General features: G+C 27.2%; 1 protein-coding gene across 3 annotated transcripts in view; it reads right to left on the minus strand.

Moving 5' to 3' along the window:
• LOC107449163 (uncharacterized) overlaps positions 1-475 on the minus strand; it is a 207075-nt gene extending 206600 nt beyond the window's left edge. For 2 of the 3 annotated variants that reach the window (XM_087159717.1, XM_087159716.1), the window contains exon 1: positions 338-475. The gene's annotated coding sequence lies outside the window, so the exon portion shown is untranslated. The remainder of the gene's footprint in view (positions 1-337) is intronic. The other variant, XM_087159715.1, reaches the window with a different exon arrangement.
• Between the last annotated feature and the right edge of the window lie 6120 nt (positions 476-6595).

Consider the following 6595-nt stretch of genomic DNA (forward strand, 5'->3'; position numbering starts at 1 on the left):
ATAACTTCTCATATAACATAATTTTCTGACATGCACTAATTTTATGAAGAATATTTTTATTTTATTCTTAAAAATAAGAATTTTCTCGCAGGATCAGTTCTAACAAACAATTTTTACCAGAAAATGAAGCAATTTTTTTCATGCCCTCATAAGATTGATTATTTAGATAATAACATCGGCTTAATTACTTCAGCAAAGTAAATAACTGATTTTCCACGTGCTATATTTTTTCCCATTTCAATTACTTTCCCGAAAGCAATTAATGATATGTTTTTCCATTCCAAGATAAACTAAAATATTTTTGGGAGACATGCAGGAAAAGAGCCCGCATACTTACTGCCTGTTGCGTCACAGCTAGGCGAAAGAAAACACATCATCACGTGTACTTGCCGGTTGGCATGACTACAAGTAAACAGCCCTGGGGGCTAGAGGGATGCTTTTCCTTCGCAAGCTATCAGGTACACTGGGTGAATATAGCGGGGGATTTCGAATAACGGGAGATGGGGTTGCCGAGGCATTCTTTCTCCTCGCCAAGACGCCAAACGATATGCTTTATTAGTAATTAATATGTAAATTACGATATATTGTTTGTAATTAAATTCGATGTATTTACATTTTAGGAGAAGTTGATTTTCGTGCTATCTAATACTACAGATGAAATAAAGTTCAGATTCAACAGTTCATAAGATTGAATAGTTGAATTAAACTTATTTTTTTCTGGAAAAATATTCGTCTTATGAGCATAGATTTCTAAACACAATGTAACAGGCTATTATATTTTGAAGTTGAATTCTTAACATAATTTTAATAAATAATAATTATTTTTTTAAGAATACTAATATTTCAAAATTGGAAATAAATAATGTATATATTGAGTGTAAAAAAGTATGGTCAAAGCTTACCAGAATATATTAAATTTTACCATGTTTCTGACTTTATATGAACACCAAAAAGCTCGGTAATTTCTAACGAAACGTGTTTGGTTATGATTTTGTAAAATTAACAATAAAATGTGGTTTTTATATTATGTGGTAAAATTTGGTAATTTTATCATGATACCTTAGAACATGGCATAAAAACTAACTATTTGTTAAACTTCCTTTTCAGTTTTGAATTTTTTTACTAAATATGTAGTAATAAAAACTATAATTTTCAGGTAAACCGTTACCATATGAATGTAAAATAATAAACGAATGGTTTAAATGCTGTATATAGTGGGTTTTATTAACTAGAATTTTGTTTTCTTTCAGCAGAAATGTAATAACCATACAGTATGGTAATTTTTCCAGAATGTTTTCCTCAATATATAAGGAAATATGTATATAATGAATAAAGTGAATAATGTATAGTTGAAAATGCAAAATAAAACTATTCTTAGAAATAAAGACAAGATAAGTTTTGAGAATTATGTCATGTAAAAATACAAAGTTTCAATGCGATATATACTTCATCAGGGAAAATGAAAACATTCTTAAAAATTATTAATAATTTTTACGATATGTTTTGAATAATGAAATATTTTATAAAAATAATGCAGTTTTACAAATTAAAGTATGCATTTAAAATAATATAACATAAAAGTGATAATATAATAATATGAAAGTGAAATTCGTAACAATTAACATGGATATTGAAATTATTTAAGAAGAGTAAGAAAGCGTGGGAATATTTAATATTTTTGTTAATTTTTATAAGTAACTTGAAGTCTTTATTGATTAAATTTTTTATTTTTATAAATTCATTGAGAAATTGATACTAAAATTTGAATTTAAATCACAGTTTCCGTTGAAAAAGAAATATTATTAAATTACTAATGCTTTTCGAAATTATTCCTGATTGTTAGACATTTGAATTACTCTAGTGTATTCTAAAAAACTCAATTTCATGTGCGTTGGAGCTTTTTTTTAAGCCCAATTAATTTTTAATTATGCGAACAAGCTGCTATACGTTTTCCTTGATCATTTTATTACAATTGTAATAAATAATTCTTCCTTTCTCTATTTACATTTTAGGATATGTACCTGGCCAAATTATAAGATTCCATGTGAAATTTTAAATATCAGGTGATACTATACAGCTTTATTGTCTTTATGTGACTGAAACCAGTTTGCACTTGTTTACGTTAGTGTGTGTATCAATTAGTTAAATTAGAAGATATGTAATATAAATTTAGCGTAAGATAAATTAGACGATATATTATATAAATATAGAATATTTAGTATATCAAACATTATATTGGTATATTATAATAGTTAGATAAAATTATTAGACGCACTGTAATTGCATGATTTGCAGGAGTTTATATGCAATACTTTTATATTTCAGGATACATGTAATGGGTTTTTATTCAGGAGATTTTTTATATACTTATATACTTCCTATTTGTATTTATTTTTTACGCATTGCATTACAATGTTAACCAATTGATACAGGAGCGTAAACAAATGCAAACCGGTTTCATCAGAGTAAAAACAATAAAGCTGTATAGTATCACCTGATAACTATAATTTTACATAGAATCTTATAGTGAGTCTAATAATGTGGCCAGGGACTCTAATTAGAAAATAATCTATACAATATATGTAATATTTTACGTTAAAGCAAAATGTATGTTTCAAAAATAAAACAAATTGTATAATTTGTAACGAATCTTAAAAAAAAAACTTAATGAACTAACATAATTTTTTTGAATTATATTACAAAAAAATGGCAACAACTTACTTTTTCAATTTAATCTATTTTCACTTTGTAGTTCCTATTAAATAGTTATTTTATTATTTATTTTTAGAGAACAACAACCTGTTGGAACTATGCATTCTATAATTTATGTGCTTGCGAACAAATCTTTTCTCATATTTATTATAGAATTTTTTAATCTTCACTTCTAAGACTTAAGAAAAAAAATTTGTTATTTGTGTAAAAATTTCATGCCATCTTTTTTTTTTATTTTTTTTTTAATTTTTTTTATTTTTTATTTTTTTTATTATTTATTTTTAGAATGTTGGATAAGTTGAGGTGGAACGTTTGATTGTTTCTTTTCAGACAGAGGTCTTCTTACCTGTATTATTTAAATGATTATATTTAAAGCCGTATTTCAATATGCATTTTATCGTCTTACTGAATTAGTAGGATCATTCGAGCACTTCTGTTTTTTTTTTTTAAATTTAATATCTTAAAAAGGCATTTAATGACTTTATTGGTTTCATATAAATCCTCTCATAATTACAATTCTATAACACATTAAAACTTTCTTCTCCATTTAAATTTTAAATTTTTTAATGTTCTAAATACATTTATGGGTTTTCTATTAATTCTTGCGTCAGTGAATTTTATTTGCCTAAAATGTATTTATTTCCCTAACCGGAGATTTTGTTAATTGTATAAACAATAACAAAAATGTTAGTAGTAATATAAAAATGCAATATGAACAATAATAATATAAACAATAATCTAAACAAATGTAATATAAACAATAACAAAAATATAAGTAAAACGTATTATACATTTTTCTGTATTTAAATATTCCTATATTTGTGATAAATATAACACTACAGGGTACTTTTTCAAGATTAAGAAAAGGCTCGAAACGGAATATTTTGTTACTGTGTTTCATGAAATTTTTTTGAAAAAAAAAAAATCGGAGTTAATTCTAAGGTAATTCTTCACTGCATTTCTGCAAAGCTAAATTTGAATTTGGTATCCTCTTCAATCCTCCATTTATTAACAATTAAAATTGATTTGCCAATCTGCAAAGATGCTTGTCTCTTAGTAAGGAAAAAGAATTGACCACCAGTCTGTGCTAGTTTGAACGTCGAAGGACATGCTGCTTCCACGCTTGTGACTGCGCTAGTTTGTCGCCTACTGAAATATTTGTAACATAGAAAATTGATTTGGTGTTAATTTTCCAGTTTGAAGCACCAGTTATTTCATATCTAATATTTTAGCTTTAACTTGATTTGAATGGTTTTGTGCTTATGATCGCAAATATTCTATTGTTTACGTTTATGAGTATCAGTGTTTACATTACAGTATCAGTTTTATCAGTATTTACATTTATTATGAGTAATTTATTACATTGTACATTTAGTTTTGTAGGCATGCGAAGTGGCAAAAAAGTCTCCTCACAGTCAAAACGTTGTAACTGATTTTTTTTCTGTATTCTCTCTGTATTTTTCGTTGTTGTTTGTTGTTTTCGTATGCCTGTTTAGGCAGAGGGGTGCGAGTGTTTTCGTTTTCCAGTGGCGCCATCTATGCACAGGAATTCAACTTCTGCCACACCCATGCGTCACACCCGTTTATAAGGCGAACCCATTCATACATCCATTCATTCATCCACAGATCGTACTTTTGATTTGAATCAGAGAACGATCGATCTCCAATCCAGTACCCAAAGAGGTATTGATTTGTTATGGGAACTTGGAGGACTTTAGCGACTCGACAAATTTAACGCGCATCAGTAACCATTTACTGCACGGGGCCGGCTGAGTTCGAACCCACTAACTCTCAGACATGGGCCCAGCGCCTTACCAACCAGGCTATCCCGACCCTGTATTTTTCGATCAATCCATTAAATTGAAGATATCGTTATTCACTTAAGTATGGAGTGAAGGTTTAAGATTTCATACGTTAAAAGAAACAAAAAATAGTAGGATCCCCCATAAATAATGCACGTAATGAAGAAAAAAAAACAGCAGTTAGTGATTATATGAAGCAAGAATAAAATTATTACCGATTTATTGCCCTTCTAAATAGTTTCCAAATGTCTTTAGGTATTTTTCCTAAAGATTGGGTTCTTTTCCCTCAGTGAGAAACTCTCGGTTGCAGAGAACTCCATCAATCGCAACTGTTTAGGTACGTAGCCAGAAAAAAACTTTCTTGCCGTAAATTAGCTACGAGGTAACCTTTAAGCAAAATTAAACAACATTGCAAAGAAATGTTGTAATAAATTACCAAATAAATGGTTAAATAGATAATAGTTCTGGAGAAGATTTTGGTAGTTTTATTGTTGTATTTAAGAGCGTTTCCTAAAAACCATTTATTCTGTTAAATTTACTTTTAACTTTTATATTTTTATTAAATGTGCAGTAGTAAGAGCGATATTTTTAAAAAACAATTCTGGAAAACCATTACTATACCGGGTAAAATAATTACGAAATTAAAAGTTAAAATACCGTAAAAATGTCTTTTGCCATAATTTTACTTCCTTTTTTTAAATATATTTTACCAGAAATGCTTTTACAATACTAGTATATTAATTTTGCCAGAATTTTTTTACTCAGTGCATAATGTAAAAAAAAAAAAAAAAAAAAAAGCAGCTAATGATAATATGAAACAAAAATGAAAACTTTACCGACTTATTACTTTATTTCCCAAGCATGTTCAGGTGGCAGTCCCAAAAATGTGTTAGTTTGAAGCTTCATGTCTTATAAAACTTCAACCATAGACAATTTTTCAAGTTACACAGCCAAAATAAACTTTCTGCTAAAACTCAGCTACGAGAGAACACTTGAACCAGATTAAAGACCGATGCAAAGGAATGATACAGCTAGCAACATTTTTCATAGATCTGCCTAGGCCATGGATAATTAAAGGTAAATAAAAGTTAATTCTCACTAGGTTTAATAACAACAGTCTTCAGTATTATTAATTTTAGGAACATGATATTGATTTTTGAGTTTATTTTTATATAATTAAGAAATATTTATAATTATAATTAAGAAACATAATTATAATTATAATAAAGAAACATAATTATAATTATAATTAAGAAACATAATTATAATTAAGAAACATTATTATAATTAAGAAACATAATTATAATTAAGAAACATTATTATAATTAAGAAACATAATTATAATTATATAAAAAGTTACATATTTCATTTGCTTTCTAGATTTCGCTTGCTATGTAAGATTGAGTATGCATGACTTGAATTGAAGACTAAAAAGTAAAAAAACGCTAAAGTTACTAAAAGGTGATTTAATGAAAATTTGTCTTAAATGACAAGCTCAATAAACTGGAGAAAATGTGCAGTGTTAACTCTAGTAATAGTAAAAAGAAATGTCAAGAGTCGTCACTATAGCAAATTGTAAATTCAATGCTGTGAAAATACTGAAAGTTTTCTTGATGGACTTTCAGCTTTTCCCATTTTCGTCTTTATTTGTTGATTTCTTAACGGAAACGTGCTATTAATACTAAGAAATGTAACCCTAGATCTTATTCTTAATTTAGTCCTAATTTATTCCTAATAGATCATTTCCTAATTTCACCATTAATATGTTACAAGTTACCGAAATTTTTCGTTTTCAAAAATTTAGTCCTTATAACCACACATTTTGTAAAAAAATACAAAACTGAAAGGTAAATTTAAATAAAAAAATGGTTTTTCCGTCAAGTTTTTAGGTGTTCCCAAAGAGAAAAAACATGGTAAATTTTACTATTTTCTAGTAGTTTTGACCATATTTTTTTCCTCAGTAAATGAAAATAGCATATTTCATAACTTCCAAAGCGAAAAAATATTTTGCATAAGTCATTGATAATTGAATTATTTATTTTATAGCAACAAAAAGTAATGCTGAATTTAATCTGAAATTT

Source organism: Parasteatoda tepidariorum, chromosome 3 (genome assembly GCF_982258835.1).
Source record: "Parasteatoda tepidariorum strain Cologne lab strain chromosome 3, Ptep-v5.0, whole genome shotgun sequence".
Lineage (NCBI taxonomy): Eukaryota > Metazoa > Arthropoda > Arachnida > Araneae > Theridiidae > Parasteatoda > Parasteatoda tepidariorum.